Consider the following 17,711-nt stretch of genomic DNA (forward strand, 5'->3'; position numbering starts at 1 on the left):
GTAAAAACTTCAGAAATTGATTTCTACTGTAGAAAACCTTTTACCAAACTTGGGTTCAGTACCAAGGTACCACTTGGAACCAAAACCGAGTTCGGTAAAAGGTTTTTAACAGTAGAAATTAATTTCTGAAGTTTATTACGCCGAAGTCCCGCGAGACTTCGCGAAGTAATAACTTTGGCTCATAGGAGCCAATACATGCTAATACTGTATGGAGAGCTCGCTCCGTACAGTATTCTAACGACATTTTATGCAAATTGACTTCAGATGTTTCATCCGAAGTTAATTCAATCATCCCTAATTGTATAGTATTACTTACTTTGGTGGGATATTAATGACCTTTCCTGAGGATAGGCCATGAATATCTGTAGTATACAGTCGTGGCCAAAAGTTTTGAGAATTACATAAATATTGGAAATTGGAAAAGTTGCTGCTTAAGTTTTTATAATAGCAATTTGCATATACTCCAGAATGTTATGAAGAGTGATCAGATCAATTGCATAGTCCTTCTTTGCCATGAAAATTAACTTAATCCCAAAAAAAACTTTCCACTGCATTTCATTGGTGTCATTAAAGGACCTGCTGAGATCATTTCAGTAATCGTCTTGTTAACTCAGGTGAGAATGTTGACGAGCACAAGGCTGGAGATCATTATGTCAGGCTGATTGGGTTAAAATGGCAGACTTGACATGTTAAAAGGAGGGTGATGCTTGAAATCATTGTTCTTCCATTGTTAACCATGGTGACCTGCAAAGAAACGTGTGCAGCCATCATTGCGTTACATAAAAATGGCTTCACAGGCAAGGATATTGTGGCTACTAAGATTGCACCTCAATCAACAATTTATAGGATCATCAAGAACTTCAAGGAAAGAGGTTCAATTCTTGTTAAGAAGGCTTCAGGGCGTCAAAGAAAGTCCAGCAAGCGCCAGGATCGTCTCCTAAAGAGGATTCAGCTGCGGGATCGGAGTGCCACCAGTGCAGAGCTTGCTCAGGAATGGCAGCAGGCAGGTGTGAGCGCATCTGCACGAGCAGTGAGGCGAAGACTTTTGGAAGATGGCCTGGTGTCAAGAAGGGCAGCAAAGAAGCCACTTCTCTCCAAAAAAGACATCAGGTACAGAGTGATCTTCTGCAGAAAGTATGGTGAATGGACTGCTGAGGACTGGGGCAAAGTCATATTCTCAGATGAAGCCTCTTTCCAATTGTTTGGGGCATCTGGAAAAAGGCTTGTCCGGAGAAGAAAAGGTGAGCGCTACCATCAGTCCTGTGTCATGTCAACAGTAAAGCATCCTGAGACCATTCATGTGTGGGGTTGCTCCTCATCCAAGGGAGTGGGCTCACTCACAATTTTGCCCAAAAACACAGCCATGAATAAAGAATGGTACCAAAACACCCTCCAACAGCAACTTCTTCCAACAATCCAACAACAGTTTGGTGAAGAACAATGCATTTTCCAGCACGATGGAGCACCGTGCCATAAGGCAAAAGTGATAACTAAGTGGCTCGGGGGACCAAAACGTTGACATTTTGGGTCCATGGCCTGGAAACTCCCCAGATCTTAATCCCATTGAGAACTTGTGGTCAATCCTCAAGAGGCGGGTGGACAAACAAAAACCCACTAATTCTGACAAACTCCAAGAAGTGATTATGAAAGAATGGGTTGCTATCAGTCAGGAATTGGCCCAGAAGTTGATTGAGAGCATGCCAAGTCGAATTGCAGAGGTCCTGAAAAAGAAGGGCCAACACTGCAAATACTGACTCTTTGCATAAATGTCATGTAATTGTCGATAAAAGCCTTTGAAACGTATGAAGTGCGTGTAATTATATTTCACTACATCACAGAAACAACTGAAACAAAGATCTAAAAGCAGTTTAGCAGAAAACTTTGTGAAAAGTAATATTTGTGTCATTCTCAAAACTTTTGGCCAAGACTGTAGACAAAAGCTTTAACCGAGGATAGTTCATCAATAGCTGTAGTATGGACAACCGCTTTAACCAAACATAGCTAGAATGCATGTGGTCAATAAGATCCCAAATAGCTTGGTGATTAAAGGGTTACAAGCTGAGAATTTGATGTATCAGCAGAATATATGGCTGAGTCATTATGTACAGTAATCCCTAAAAGCAACTCTTTTGTTCTTTGCATAACTAGCACATTTGTTCTACCACATTTTATTGCATTTTGTACAGCTTATAGGCTCTGTTGTGTCATAAAAAAGAAACATAGCATAGAGTGCTAAATAAAATCATAGAAGACTTAAAACACTTGATAGCCCCTATCAACAAGAAGACACATGCACCCAAGACTCTATTCACTACAAAAACACTGTACAATCTTTAAAGGAGTATTCCGGTTATAACTATCCACTATGTAGAGTATAGGGGATAACTACTGGATCAGTGACAGTTCCACCACTGAGACCCCCACCGGTCACGAGAACTGGTGCCTGTACCCTGAAATGAATAGAGCAGCTAGTTCTGCATGCACCATGCCCCTCTATTCATTGTGTATGGGACTACTGGAAAAGCTAAGCTCTTCCCGTAACAGTTCCACAAAGAGTGAATGGAGTGGCATGTCACATAGTCAACCAGCTGCTCCATTCATTTCCGGGTATAGACCCCAGTTCTCGTGATCAATGGGGGGTCACATCGGTGGAATCATCACCAAACTAATAGTTACCCCGTGCCACTCCATTCATTTTTGGGGTATGAAGCTCTCGTTCTTGTGATTGGTGCAGATCCCAGCAGTTGCACCCTTACGGATCTAATAGTTATCCCCTAGAATAGGGGACAGCTTGTTATAAACGGAATACACCTTTAACGGTAAAGACAAAAGAGTGACTGTTTTGTATGAACTCTAAAGTGGAGCCAAGAAACAAAGTATAAAACTTTTCTTTATAATTCCCCTCCTTTGGGAGCCACGTGTGTTTAGCACTTGCATAAAAAGGCATAAAAAATTGGACATTGTGACCTCAACATAAAAAGGCACAATTCTGTAGATCTGCAGCAAAATCACATGCAGATTTTTGTCAAATTTTGCTGCTGATTTCACACTATATATCGCAAAGGGTGAAATCTGGAGTAAAACGTAATTTGGCAAGCTGCAGATTGAAATTCTGCCATGCAGGTCAATTTCCATGCAGATTCTGCTAAAATCTCATCCACTTTGCTGCTACTGTAATAAAATGTCAATTTTCCACCTGCAAAATTGTTCATCTACTGTATCTCTGACCACTGAGCTTGAATGGTGCACATACACATGAGGGGCCGATTAAGAATACTAACATGAACCCCCCTCTAGGGGTTGTTATCACTACCACAGCTCTATCCACCAGACACAGGAGAACTAGAGACAGTACAGTACTTTGCTTGGTTAACCCTAAGTCCTCTTGTACTTGGTGGTTAGATTTGTGGTACTGTTACCAACCATAAGAAGGAGGGCTTGTGTTAATATTCTCGATAGGCCCCCTCATGTGTATGATTAATTCCACATCATAGGCCATGACCACATAAAGAAGCACCAGAGTTCTGGGTAATAAGTAACTTGTATTCAAGAGGTGCCAAAAGGTGAGCAGGACCAAGGTCCACTATTAGAGAAAAGGCTGCAGCTGAAGGCCATACATCAGTCTGGTACTGTAATGTGTTACTTGACTTACCTTAATGTTCAAAGGACCAGAAAAGCCATCTTGGAATCTGGTGGAAAACTAGGCCCTTGGCAATCACAGCAGTCAACTGCAACTCACAGGCAGAATTCAGCTCTGGTCTTTGTATCTTAAATTTTAATTCTGTTTCCCAGTGACAGACAGTAAAGCTGTAAGAGACATCAGGAAAAGCATAAGAGTAATAATAACTACTCCCCAGCATCCTAGTAGGGGCTATTCCTAATCACTGACCACGAGGCACAGTAAAGGTGGCTCTACTGTACATGCTTTTTTTTTTTTTTTTATATATATTAATAATTTTTATTTTCATAAAAAACATACATGTAGAAAGAACATATAACATGTAACAATACAGGTACATATGTCTCATGCACAAAATGGTTTTAAGAGAATTCAGTGAAGTGGAGACGTTGTCATCTGTATACTACTACAGTAGTACTGGTGGGTCAGATATTGAAGAAACAGCACAGAACGTATAAGTCGGTCGACATAGTGATCAAGAGGAGGGGGGGGTGAAAGGGGAGGTAAGAAGAATAGACAGGGGGACAAGGGGAGGTAAGGGGAGGCAATTCCATGGTAAGATATATCATATACTCATTTGAGAAACATTATGAGAAATGTCTGAATTCCTTCCACGGGTTCCAGATTTTTAGAAAAACAGATCTTGTTCTCAGTTCCCAATGGGAGCACTGTACATGCTTTGACAAGTCATCCAATTCAGCAATTGACTATCGCTCTGGAGTATACATTGGGATCTTTACATGTAGCAATTATTCGATATTACAATGAACTTAAATCAAATTCACATGGCAAAAAGTCAAAATGGGGATTTCTACTAGTCAGCTCTGCATGTCAACAGCATCAATAGATTTCTTTCTCACTCAGCGATTTTTCAGATGTTACCATCAAAATTTGTAGAACTCCTGAAGATCCAGTGTCGTTGTCTGCGAGTCTTTTCACATTGAAACTATGGACAAAAAATGTTGAATCATATACATTATTGCTACATGGAAAGGCAACCTTTGCAAGGCTGAACATTTGCAAATATGAATCTCTTGGGAAACTAACACAAAATAGCGGTTTATCCTAAGGGGCACCTGCAGGTTTCTTTACATGGAGTCCCAATTCTGGATGCTAAGTTATGACGGGGAGCTCCTGCGCCCTGATGCAAGATCTGTAAGGGTCCTTTTACTCCTTGCGAGTATCAGCCCAATTATTGAGAACAAGCATTCGCATGAATGCTCGTTCCCCATAATTGACCTGTGTAAAGGTGCCATCAATCACCCAACAAGAAAAACACTTCTCTGTTGGGTGACCTCATCTTTATCCGCTATTTATAATCCTCAATTGTAAGCAGTACATTGCCAACCATATGCAAAGTGAATGAGGGGGATGAATGATCGTAATAATGATCATTTCCCCCCCCCCCCCCCCCATAACGATCATTCATTTCTTCACATTGCATCAGGCCCATTTGATATGCAACGATCGACTTGTATATAGTCAATCAGCACTTGTTTATTGCCCATCAGCCTTAAATGAGACATCATCTACCACTGCAACCCCTACAGCTTCTCCCTGGCTGGGCATCCAAATAGCAGGTTACATCAATATTGTTACAAATGTTATTGTATTATTGACCCAAATTACATAATAATACATAAGTAATATTTTACTTGTATGATACACTATACTCATACGATAATCACAATGTGCTTCAATACCCCAGGGGAAGGTAGTTATTAGGGGCACAGTGAATGCGGTCATACTCAGGTTCTAAAACCATGGGGCCCTCTAATAAATTACACAATATTTGGGCCCTACAATAGGTTACGCCTCTACATACCCTACCCAATATTATAGCATTTAGAGAGTTTTAGATTGTAAACCCAAACACTGCAATTAATGACCTTAAAGGGGCATTCCAGGATTTTAACATTGATGGCCTACTATCCTCATCATTTCATTGCCAAGGGTCTAACCCAACTGCACCCCTGTTGATTATCTGTTTTGGAGTAGCTCTGGCTTAGAACTACACAACTCCATCCACTGTGTCATGGAGGGACCTGGTTAGGCGTTTTTCACACCTGCGCTTTCACTTTCCGCTATTGAGATCCGTCATAGGATCTCAAAAGAGTTGGAAAACACTTCCGTTATGTCCCCATTCCTTGACAATGGGGAAAAAACAGAACGGAGTGCTCCAGAATGCATTCTGTTCTATTTCATTGCGTTGCCATGACGCACACAAAACACTGCAATCAGCGTTTTTGAGTGCGTCATGGGATACTGATCAAGATGGATCAGTCATGAAACACGGACTGGTGTATTATATACCGGATGCATTTTTACTAAACCCATGGTGGCTCCAGCAAAAACTGAGATGTTAAAGTAGCCTTGCTACAACGCTGCTCCCATTCATTTCAATGGGAGCAGTGCTTCAATTACAAGATCTGTCCACTGCACAATGGACGGAACTGTTCAATACCAGCACCGGGGATACTCCAAACAGCTGATTGACAGGGGTGTGGAGTTTTCGATCCCCGCTATGAGATATAGCCCATCAATAGTAAAATTCTGGAATACCCCTTTAAGGTTTATGACTCTACTCGACACTGCTTTTAGCATTTTTATTTGGCCGTATATTTCCCATTCTGTATTGTTTTCTTCCATATTTCTTCAGATAACACTTGACTGCAGTTCTTTAGGGAAATGACAGTCAGGCCGGACCAGGCAGTACAGTATTCTGTTTCATGTTATCTGTTTGATACATGGCTCACTTGATCAATCCGAAGCTGCCAGAAGGTTATTAAAATGAATAACACCTGGCTTGTACAGCAAGAAAATTTCAGCAAGCAATGCCACTGCCGGGCTCAGGATGCCGTGCCCTATAATAACAGGTTTAATATACATAGGTTATTGTCTTGCGCCGTCTATTAAAAACAAGAACTAATTTGCCGTTGACACATTCTTCAGCTAGAGGCTGTCTTTTCTTCTGATACATTTGTACCATTTTCTCCTTCGAGCTGGGACACTTTGATGAATGACCTTGTATGCGGCGGCAAAGGACAGAATATTAAATAATTGATGAGTTACAATGTGCTTTCGCAGGCTCCTTGATACATAGCCCATCTTTTGTTTGGTTTGTGGATGGGCCTGCATGCTCTTGGGATGTACAAGCTTCCAACAGAAGACTTTTCTTTGTTTCTGCTGAAACATGATTCTATGATACGCCTTTCCTCCTGAAATTCAAATCCCACAGATCTTTCTTCTGCCGGTGTGAGTTCTGACGTGACACTGCTGAGATAATTTAGGAATTTGTGAGCACAAAGCCCCTGTTACTGTGAAAACAGTCCGTGGGCATCTTTTCAGTCGGGAACAAAAGCTGAGCTCTCGCTTTTGTCTCACACAGTACGGCCTGTTTGTTGTCATTCAAATCGAAGGCCTGTTCTGGATTAATTATCAGTAATTACTCCATTAAAGAGCGAGCCTGTCTGCCCAAATTAACCCCTTCCCCACTGATTTGTGAGATGTGGTGTGGAGTATAAAATAACTCAACAGCCTGAACAAAAACTCTGGGTGGAAACAAGAGACAACAGTCCCATAAGCAGACACCATTGGCCCAGATTTACTAATGTATCTGCACAAAAACCTTGTCTACAAAAAAGTGTCGCAAATTGGCACATACTGGGGGACATTTACTAAGCATGTTGCACCAGAATTATGGTGCAAAATGTGCCAAAAAGAATGGTGTTTTGATTTGCGCCAAATATATCAACTGTTTTTCTGCAGAATTTTCACAATAAAGAATGCATCATGCCAGAAATGAGTTACAAATGTCAAAGTGGGCGGGGCTATCAAATTGCCACATATTACGCCTCATTTATCATCCTCTTATCGGCATAAATGGCTCAAATTGTTGCAGACATTTAAGCTGGCTTATGTGGTGGTGTTTTGTGTAAAAAGTTGCATTTATGGCAGAAAGATGCGACTTTTTGACAAAAAGTCGCATTTATGAGAATAAAACCAACTTGGCGTGGGAAGAAGTCATAGGTGAGTATTAAAACAAGACGCATTTATTTTTATCTAGTATAAATGAGCTAAACAACAGGTTTTGTCAGTAAAGTGACATTCAACAAAAACAAAATAATAACAAAAACACCCCGGCTCTGAGACAAAAGTGGCAATTTACCAGTGAAAATGTCACAAATATGCTTCAAAAGTCACAAATATGTTTCAAAAGTCGCAAGTGGGATCTGGCAGGGGTGGCTGAAATGGCGCAGTTCAGTTTAAAAAGTTGCATTTGCTTGCTGTTGGGGTTACAATGTTGCAAATCAAGAGAAATAGGCGAATAATCAAGTTTATATTTAAAAAAAAGTCACATTTCAAAAGTGCCGTGCGCCTTTTGATATATAAGGTGAAACAAATCACCACTTTTGATTTGCAATGTTAGTATTTTTTGGTGCAAATTACACCATTATTGATAAATGTTCCCAAGGGGTTTCTAAACTTTTTTTCAACAAAAGAATGGGAGTTAGTGGAGAGTGGGCAGAGACTAAGATGCGCCATTTTGGCATAATTGTGGTGTCTATCTCTGCACCAGATTTATCATCCAATCTGAGCCACTGTGATAATGTGAGATTGAGAAACAGCTCCCATTGTTTGAACACTGTTTGTGGATTAAATTAAATGTTCTGGACTGACGTTCTGGTGTTTGGCCACAAGATACTGCTATTTCCCAGACACAGCTGACTGACTACATATATATTTTCATATTCATGAGAGGTGTGGTTTGAGAACTTGCTAGAAGAAGCTGCAGCCATCTTAGGAGCAAGCTGAGAGCTGAGGAACTGTGTGTGAGCAGAGAAGCTAATGGATCCAGGAGTGAGAGGACATCCTCTGTGACTACAGCTGCAGCTGAGTAAAGCTGATCATTGTCCAAGACCCAGATCCTGTCCGGGGAAAGGAGGATTGTTTCCAGGAAGGCTGACAAGAGCTAAGGAACAAGCTGCATACCCTGTGGGACCTCATGTTTGCTAGAGAGACTGGTTGTTCGGTTCAGAGACATCAGTGGATTAAGACCGGACCCGGGTCGGTAAGATCATGCACGCATCACACTGCAGTGTTGGCGCCTAGAGACTTAGACCAGGCCTGTAGTTAGATAGTTAGGGTCTCTGCTTTGTGTCAGGCCTGAAGTGTTGCTACTGTACTACAAGGACTCAATTACTAAAAGGGACATTGCACATTTGAGAGCTGATAAACACACCCACAAACTCTATCCATTTCAGTGTTTTGCTCAGGAGAAATAATCAGGCACGTGCTACCAGACTAGTTATAATAATATAGAGCACGGTAAGATTGTGAACTGTTGTGTTGCACCGTAGGCCAGCCCATACTAAGCACGCAACCAATTGTTTGTGTTTGTTTCAGGGTAATAATAGGTACGGCGAAGCAGTTTTAGTTCTGCCCGCCAGTAGGTAATTGACCGCAAAGTTTTCGCTGGCATCCATCAGGGGGTGCCGTGCTGTGCAACACAGGGGTCTTAGCCTTTGGGCTGGGTGTATGTAAACTTATTTTATGTTCTCAGCATTTGTGGTTGTGTTTATTAACATGTGTTAGTAAAATTCTGTTTTCGCAAAAGCTGGTGTCAGAGTTGCCTTCCTCGTTCGTGACTTCGCTGCTTCCTGGGAAATCCACCCCGGTACACGGCTTACAATAAATCTGGTGCAGGTCTAGTCAGCCTTCTACAGGATTAGTAAATCTGACCATTGTCTGCATTACAACTCCTCATCAGTGTGAGATTGGTATTACTCCACAGAAATACTGTTACTCATTTCTGATTACATTTGCCATGTGACTTTTTTGTGGTTTTCCAGCTAGGCATTATGTTCCATTTTGAGATCTGAGGCTATAAAGTCTTTACTTATATATGTTGTACATAAATAATAGCATATGGTCAACTATTAGTTTGATTTAACGGACAATGGGGTATTTTTTTTATACTCAATATTCATAGAATACAGTTGTTTTTTTTTTGAATTTTTGGCTGTTCGTTTTCATTTTGGCAGTGATATACCATTGAAAAGTAAATACAAAATATTGCTTTTTTTTGCCATTCCTACAAAAAAGTATGTGGCAACATGACTGCAAATGATCAACGGCAGTGTTTTAGTTTCCATCCTGTTCAAAGTTGAACATGTTCAAAAGGTGGGACACATAAGTAGCTACTAAAACTAGAACAGTTCTAGCCACTCTAGCCACAAACATTCCTACAGGGAAAAATCAAGCATATTTTTACTAAAATAAAATAGCCATATTATGATGTCACAAAAATAAGTAAAATGCATAATGACATCACTTGAATCCAGGTTCCACAAAACTAGACATTTGGAAGGTCCAAAAAGGGCAAATCTTCCATAATTCTGTTCTACAAAAGTCAAGACTCCCACATGGGAACTGACTAGTAATCTAATTCTAATGGCAATAAAACATGTCAGACAGAAAGATCAATGTCTTCCCATATCTGCAATATTGTAGAACAATGACATACATTTACAACTGTTACACTTTGGAAAGTGTATGTTTTACGCCATTGACCTTGGGTGATAGAGGCTTTTGGTTTTATAAATCCTTGTAGTCTTGTCCTTCACCCAGCAATTTTTTATTGAATCCTCCTTGCAGTCCTTTAAAACTATCACAGTATTTTACTTTATGGGGTCTCCTGAGGGATTACAGGAAATTATACTATTAATACATGGTGTGTGTGTATATATATATATATATATATATATATATATATATATATATACACATACACACACACACACACACACACACACGGACTGGCCCACCGGAGAGGTGGGGGATTCCTCGGTGGGCCCCCAGTCTCCAATATAAGATGGAGAAGTAATTATTTCTCCTTTCTCAGGAGAGATAATTATTGTAGCCACTAGGTGGCAGTATCACACAGCGATGCAGCCTCCTACTGGTGTACATTGTACAGGAGGCTCAACAGTATCTTCTAGACTTCTGGGGCTGCTGGCTGTGAAGGAAGAGAGAAGGTGTCTGCCTCCTCCTGCCCTCCCTGCTGTGAAACAGTGGCTGCTGGAGAGAAGGACTCCTCTGCGGAGCTGGGCTGATTTCTCAGGTGTGTGACAGTAGTGAGCTGTAGGAGACTGTAAGGGGGAAATAGGGGTTTGTTTATAGCAGACTCAGATCTGTGTATGTGTGCTGCTCTCTGCAGAGTTCAGAGTGGCATTGGGGGGACTCTGCCCTAGGTCCCCCAATGCCTCTGCTTTAGGTGTACCTCCATAAGTGCCCCAGCTTCAGATGCCCCCCCAATGCCCCCATTCTAAAAGCACCCCTAATATTGAATCTTCTCCCGTTGCCCCCCCCCCCCCCTAATACCACTGCAGCTGCTCCAGGATCCCTACTATTACCCTGCCTCAGGTGACCCTGCCTCTGCTTTAGGTGCACCCCCATAAGTGCCCTAGCTCCAGATGCCCCCACTCTAAATGCACCACTAATATTGCCTCTTCTCCAGTTACCCCTGCTCCAGGATCCCCACTATTACCCTGCCTCAGGTGACCCTAATGTCTCTGCTTCAGTTATGACCCTCCGTTTGTGCCCTTTGCTCACATTGCTCCTCTTGCTTGGGCTTTGTTAAAGGTTGTGACCTACAGAGGAAATATAATAAAAGCACCAAATAACAAAAATTCAGATACCAATAACTAATGAACATAGGTATTAATTGCTAAATCACCATACCAAGTAAACACAAACCTCCATATAGAGATAATAAAATGTCTTTATTCAATATGACAAAAATACATAGAACGATGGTCAGTAAAATTAGCAGCAAATAGAACCCCCCCAAGAGGACAAAGAGGAAGCCACAGAGTCAGCGGGCCACACAGGCAGCAGCAAAAAACAGAATAAGGGAAATAACAGCACATGCACCTGCCACTGCCAGCACAGTGAGCATATCAAGGTAAAAAAGACCTCTCAAAGTTAATCTCTGGAAAGGCAGGAACAAAAGATAAGAAACAGAAAATTCACTGTACTACCTTGTGTGGCACATCAACCCTGCAGCCTCCTCCACCCAACACCATTTCGCCTAAAAGGGATGCATGATGTCAGTAGTACCTCCTCTTTTATTGCCACACTAATGAAGACAATTAAACACATCTGAACGGGCTGTGTTAGTAATCAATCCAATCAGGATAGGCCGGACTGAACACATGAGGTTGATGACACATCGTCATGTGATTTGTACTGGGGACATGTAAGCAACAGCATAAGATATCGCGCACAACATAAGGTGACGCGCCAACATATATGCTAAGGACCCTTGACCCATATAAATAATAGGTTCCGAGGGGATAGAGTAGACTAAGTAGAAACAGTAATATAGATAGCAAGTCGTCCTATAGTTTGTTGAAGGATCTGACACAGGACCTGTGTCAGGATCACATGACTGATGATGCGCGCATCACATGGGTAAGCGCCATCATATGGTCAAATAAGGTCACATGACCCAAACTGGCGTCACATGACCAGTGGCGTACACATCGCCAGAGTTGCATTAAAAGGAAAGAAAATGACTGTGCGTTCCAAGATGGAACGCATCGGCCGAACATGGCGAAACGGTGTTGGGTGGAGGAGGCTGCAGGGTCAATGTGCCACACATGGTAGTACAGCAAATTTTCTGTTTCTTCTCTTTTGCTCCTGCCTTTCCAGCGATTAACTTTGAGAGGTCTTTTTACCTTGATATGCTCACTGTGCTGGCAGTGGCAGGTGCATGTGCTGTTATTTCCCTTATTCTGTTTTTTGCTGCTGCCTGTGTGGCCCGCTGACTCTGTGGCTTCCTCTTTGCCCTCTCTTTTGGGGGGGTTCTATTTGCTAATTTTACTGACCATTGTTCTATGTATTTTTGTCATATTGATTAAAGACATTTTATTATCACTATATGCAGTGTAAAGGGAGAATATTAATCACCAATATTTATGCAAATATCGATAATTAATATTCATAAATGGGAGGAGCCACCTAGTGATAACTCCGCCCATTTATGCCTTTATATAATAACACAATACTTTCGCTATGCTTTACACTAATCACTACGCTAGCTGCAAGCGCCTTACTATCACTATACTACGGCGGCGACTACTAAAAACACCATACACTGCATTATGAACAATAAGGAATATTTATTACACAATACAATTATATCAGTCTAGCAATACGTTATATCTATATATATTCATGGATCAATGGATATGAATATATATACATATAGACGTACACACCGCAGTACAGAAACAGTACTACAATAAACACAATACAAGCCTAACTACACTACACAATCCCAAATTCCACCCCACATACTATCTATACATTACAATAATACATCATACACACAAATATCAGTAACCCACCCCACCTGACTATTCACTGTCCCTACGGGGTACGACGACGGTTAATGGTGGCCTCACAGGGGTGTAAACCGACCACAAACACAAAGGGTTAACAATGGGGATAATATCAGAACTGTACAGCAATGCAAGGGTGAATACCCTGCAAGTGTACAGAGGGGGGGGGGTGTGTGTGGCAGGGGTAGAGCAGGGGTTACCACCAGGGGTTAATCAGGGTAGGGAAAGGGTTACACGGTGGAGCAAGGGTTTGGGGGATCAGGGTGTCCAGTAACATGGCAAGGGTAAGGGGTTACAGGACCAGGGGTGATATGTGAGGGGTAGGTAGGGGCTACACAGGTATACTTAGGCCTTATCCAGGTGGTCATCATGAAGCTGCTCTCTCCCCTGCATCTCTGAATCTAGTCTGGTTGCAAGCGACAGCACCTCTGGCCGGTTCGGGGTTTTATAGCCCAAAAGCAACCCCCTCCTCAGGGATGTGACATCATAGTGTCACTGTGACGTATGCCTGCCTACAATCCCCAGAGTCCCCCCCCCCCCCCCCTAGTCCCAAAGATGCTGGGAGTAGTGGGATGGAGTTTTAGCCATGGGCAGAGGTGTGGAAAAACAGGTTCTCAGATTCTTGATGTCTGGTTAGAAGGTCCCCTCACAAACGGTGCCAAAGCGTCTGATTGCTTTGGGCCTGAACAAAAGGGGACTAGATGCTAATCAGCTGTTATCCTACAGGCTATAACAACTCTGTAGATAACAGTTGGAATTGCATATATGCATATATATATCCACAGATGCTTGGGGGCTCATCTATAAACACATACAAAACCGGGGGTATGAATGGGCAGCAATAAGCCCACATACATACTGTCATGCTGACATAAGTGTATATACATAGACACGTGTGCAAATACATACACACATATCTATATATACACACACCCTCGCATATATCTGGGGCATACAGGGGACATATATAAGAGGGCACATATATTTACTAATATAAGGGGGCACAGCTTCCAGGGACCACATATTTCCCACAGGGGCCACCATGAGCCCCTGGGGATCACCATGGGCAGACGTGCGCAGATGCTGGGCACATCTGCGCACATCACCCCATGATGCGGTGGTTAATGTATGCATATATATACCATACATGCCCGCACGTGTTTGCAGGCATGCATGGATATATATGCATACGTCTCAACCGCTCCTCAACAATCCCCCTGTTGTCGGAATATAATACGACAATATAATGGGGGAACGGGTTGAGATATGTTTGCCCCCCTTCAACCCCATCTTTGGTGGAAGTTCAGGAAGAACTGTAGTGCACACTGATCTTTAGGTACTTAGACATCCCCAATCCAGCTTCCTCCGACCTGCCCTTCTGTCTTCTTCTTGACATCTTTAGGATACCACACACCCACAGTCTCTTGGTTAGCTGGTCTTTCTTTAACAGTCTTAGTGTCGGCCACCCCCACTTTGGAGTGACCACACCCCCACAGTCTCTCGGTAATTCTGCCGATCTTCAGGTATCTTCGCCCCCCCCAATTCTGGAGCGGGTTCACCCTTACAGTCTTTACCTTTCTATAACAGTCTCTTGGTGTCGGCCACCCCCACTTTGGAGTGACCACACCCCCACAGTCTCTCGGTAATTCTGCCGATCTTCAGGTATCTTCGCCCCCCCAATTCTGGAGCGGGTTCACCCTTACAGTCTTTGTCCCAACTTTCTTCTATCCAACATCTGTTTCCATCTTGATGGGTGCGGTTCTCCCGTGGACAGATTAATAGGTCTTTACAAGGCAGGTCAGACTCTTAAACGGTGATGTCATAGTACCTAAATTCTACTGCGGAGAACACCTCCGCCACACTACACCTCCAGCCCTTCCCTTAAGAACCTCACCGTTCCAGGGTTCAAGGTGGCAAATGAATGATGCCTGTCCCTATCGTGACCTAACCTTATCCCCATTCACACAAAACACATGTCACATCCCTCCCAACACCACCAAAATCATTATATGTATGTGTACCCATAGAGACTCATGCAACCTGGCATATCTCTACACCTCCAAAGACACAGGTAGGTCGCAGACCCCTGTGTCAATGGGAAACGACTATAGGATGCAAATGTGTACAGCCGAATATAGGCTGTCACACATTTGTACCTAGAGTGTCCATGGGTACACCATCGAGCAACAAACACAATCAATCAATAAATACAATGTGCTATGGGGTTTCGAGGTAGTACAAGTTATACGTCCCGAACCCTCATAGGAAACAAAGTGTCCATAATATTTGGCTACAGGAACAATGTTTGAGTTATGTCCTGAGCCTCCTCCTCCGGATAGTTCTGTAAAGTTCTGTCTGGTTCTGGTGTATTTGGTCAATAAGTCCCTTGACCCTCCGATTACGATGACCAGAACCAGAAGAAGTTTCACTGGGTGAAACAATTGAATAAGTTCTTCCACCCGAACGTCTCCCAAGTCTTCCTCCAGAGCCTAAATAATGCTCCCGCTGGATTGTGGCAGTCTTCTATAACACCTCTAGGCAGAGGTCGCTTTGTTGCCAAAATCCAGTGGGATCCTCTGGAGCTTTCACAACAGTGTCAGGGGGAATAGCTGGTCTCTTCTGTGGCATCTCCTGAGTTTTTCTTCCGCTCCTTATAAAATCACACCTATGGCAGAAGAAAATACCAGGCGCTCCCAGGGGAATTTCTCCCCTAACAGTGCAATTAATGTGAAAATTTCCAGCACCAATACCTTTGACCCATGGGTAGAGAAAGGTATTGAGCTGCCCTTTATCTCACAGGACCCCTCGTTATCCCAACACTGGTGTCTGAACACCCTACCTTCAGAGGATTGCATCCTCTGCTGCACATCCCTCTGCACCAACAGATAAGGATGGCCACCCTACTAGGTTGGGATAACTGGAGTTCTGTGGACAAAGCACCATCTTGTTATTGATGGCACCGCATCCCTGTCCACTCACGTGTACCCAGGCTGATTTCCCCCTGTGATCCCGCCTTGTGGAGGCCCGCAGAACCAATGGCATAGTCATGCCCTGGCTCCCCAGGACCCGACAACACAAGAACACAGTCCACACTCTGCTGCCAAACACTCTGCGTCCAATCCCTATCAGAGCTGTGCTACCTGACCGGACTAGAATTAAGTGCGCAGCACAACATTACACCAATGTTGTCTGTCCGCCCCAGTCCCCAGCGCAACACAGCCCCACAGAAAACCTGGAGCACAACAGTGCTATCTGTATCGATCTGAGACCCTGGTTGCCCAGAATAATATCACATCATCCTTTGTGTGCTGCATGGAGAAGGTCCTTATGCCTTCTCCCGACCAGCAGGATTTCCCGTGTGATATTATCTGCTCGCAAACCTATACGTTCTCGATCCACAGTATAACACTGTTCCACTCCAAGGGGACACAGAATAACCAAAGACAGCAGACGGGACTTACAACACTACATAAATCAGCATGGTAGAACACATCCGTAGACAAGGACTACCACCATCAACATCAAGAAAAACTTACAAACAGATAACAAAAACACACAACATGGACATACACAGGGAACACACGGTGTAACAAATAGTACAGGGGTGTCAAATGTTGCCTAGCCTAGCCTGGCCACTCTGACCCCTCAGCAGCTGGTGATGCTGCCGAGAGGTAACCCCGTTATGGCCAGACTGACTAGACCCCACTGCACAATTTGTTACCTGGCTGATACTGTTGGACGCATTGCAATTACTTGCACAAGGGCAATTCCTTGCAATGTGTCCTTTGTTCCCACACCTGAAACACGTGACTTGGTTTCCTGTCCTGTGTGTTTTGCAGTGTCTCGCTATGTGACCTAGGCCACCACATGCAAAACATCTGTAGTTTGCTCTGCATGGCCCAGGTCCATCTACACTGCATCCGTGCTCCCTTCTCCTGAATTGTTCCATCCTCAGGGACGCACTCTTCACCACAGTTGTTTTTCCCAAAGTCAGGGAAAAATCTCTGTTAGTCTGGACCGGCTTGACCTGATGATCAGACCGGTCACAGACTACTCTCCCCCCTTGTGGCCCTGCACAGGGCAACATTTTGGGAGATTCCGACACTGGCTTTACGGAAAAAGAAAGGGCCGGCACCAACTTGGTGATAACCTGTTGCATGCCAGACATTAGCTGGGACCTTACAGCAACCTGAGCCTTCAATTTGGCTACCGTCACGTCAGTAGAGGCAGTCCGCTCCTTGAAGGCTTTGACTTCAGTATAAGACTGAGTCAACTTAGCCTCAATTTCCTCCTTCTGCCTCTGCAGCTCTACCAACTGTGACTCTATCCTAGCCACCTGCGCATCTCGGTCAACAGTAGACTGCACATTCTCTGCCAGCTGTGTCCGCAATGCCGAAACCTGGTCCGAATTACTGGCACAGCACTGGCAGTGAATGGCCGGAGGAATTGTCTCCGTTGACCGAGACACCAGCGCCACTTCCTTTGGCTTACAGATGCTAGCCTCAAACGTATGAACGAGTTTGGCTAGCATCCGAAGCCGTTTGGTGGCCTTGTTCAAAACCGTCCGTTTGTTAACACAAAGCTTGTCGTAACTACAAGCCTGTGCTAACAAATCAGACCACAGC

The sequence above is a fragment of the Bufo bufo genome, chromosome 2 (assembly GCF_905171765.1).
Source record: "Bufo bufo chromosome 2, aBufBuf1.1, whole genome shotgun sequence".
Lineage (NCBI taxonomy): Eukaryota > Metazoa > Chordata > Amphibia > Anura > Bufonidae > Bufo > Bufo bufo.